The sequence below is a fragment of the Equus caballus genome, chromosome X (assembly GCF_041296265.1).
Source record: "Equus caballus isolate H_3958 breed thoroughbred chromosome X, TB-T2T, whole genome shotgun sequence".
Classification (NCBI taxonomy): Eukaryota; Metazoa; Chordata; class Mammalia; order Perissodactyla; family Equidae; genus Equus; species Equus caballus.
The window spans coordinates 67,731,800-67,733,559 of NC_091715.1; positions in this window are offsets into that span (position 1 = coordinate 67,731,800).

Below are 1,760 nucleotides of genomic sequence, written 5' to 3' on the forward strand. Positions count from 1 at the left end.
GGAAATGGGGAGGTGAAGGTCCAAGGGTACAAACTTCCAGTTATAAGATGAATAACTTCTGGGGATCCAATGTACAGCATAGTGACTATAGTTAATAACACTGTATTGTATATTTGAAAGTTGCTAAAAGTCGATCTTCCTCACCACAAAAAAGAAATGGTAGTTATGTGATGGGATGGAGGTGCTAGCTAACGCTATGGTGGCGATCATTTTGCAATAAATAAATACACCAAATCAATACGTTGTACACCTTAAACTTACATAATGTTATATGTCAATTATATCTCAATAAAGCTGGAAAAAATAAACATATCATCTCTCTTCTAAGCTTCAGACCCACATTTCCGACTATCTAGTATATACGGTAACACGTACCATCAATATTGCTCTTTCATATCCATTTTCTCATCTGACCTTCGCAACATTTCTGTGAGAAAGTCAAGGCAGAATATGAATGCGTTTTTCAGGTACGGCTTAAAAAGACAGGCTTGCCCAAGTTTTAGTGGCAGAGCTATGATTAAAAACTCAAGTTTGGGTGTTCTTTCTGCTATGCCAGGTTGCACACTCTACCACATAGATGTTTCAATGGAGTCTCGAACCCAACGTGACCAAAACCTCAACTTATTACCAGCCTCCCCCTACCCCCACAGCCCAGCAAAAACAAAAAACAAACAAAGAAACCCTGCCCCTATGTTTCCCAACTTGGTTAAAGGCATCTCATTCTCCCAATCAAGGCTAGAAACCTGGGATTCATGCTCAGTTCTTCCCTCTCTGCCAGATCGTGCAGACTTGACCTTCAGAATGTCTGAAACTCATTTTGAATCCATTTTCTCTTTTCCTTCTTTATCCCTATGGCCCTCATTGAGGCCCACAGAATCTCTTAGCCACACTCCTTTCACTGATCTCTCATCCTTCACATTGTTCTAAAGATCTCCTCCCTAAAGCAGCAGATCTGATCCTGTCATTCCCTGGTTGGAAAATCTCAGCCTTTGAGTGAGTGCTGGTCCCCCCAACCCCTCCCACTTGCTCTTTGAGGCCCAGCTCAAATGCCACCTCCCTCAGTGAACTCGCATACAACCTCTCTATATATAAACTTGAAATGAGTTCCTTATTCCTCTGCTCTCCCATAGCACTATTTATTTCATTCTGTCTGTCTTACAACTGACTGTGCACTGGTCTGTCTCCCCTCTAGCCTGGGAGGCTGTTGGGGCTAGGATCCTGGTCTAATTAATCTTTGTCTTTTCTGAAGCATCTAATCTAGGTCCTTAAACATAGTAGGTCCTTAACAGACAGCTGTCGAATAAATTTTTTCCCTTAAGTGGTTAGAAACGTGTTATAAAAAGTACCATATTCTGGGGCTGGCCCCGTGGCCAAGTGGTTAAGTTCGCGCGCTCCGCTGCAGGCGGCCCAGTGTTTCGTCGGTTCGAATCCTGGGCGCGGACATGGCACTGCTCGTCAGACCACGCTGAGGCAGCGTCCCACATGCCACAACTAGAGGAACCCACAACGAAGAATACACAACTATGTACCGGGGGGCTTTGGGGAGAAAAAGGAAAAAATAAAAATATTTAAAAAAAAAAAAAAAAAAAGTACCATATTCCTAGTGGATTCGTTCAGTGAGGTGGATAAAAACGATTCTCAAATTGAGGTGGGCTACCTCACTTCTTTACACCTTGAGAGATGTGGAGTTGTCCAGCATTGCTCCTCTGTATCCCTCACCCCTCCAAACTCCACGCTCCCTCCCCCAGAGAAGGCAAAAG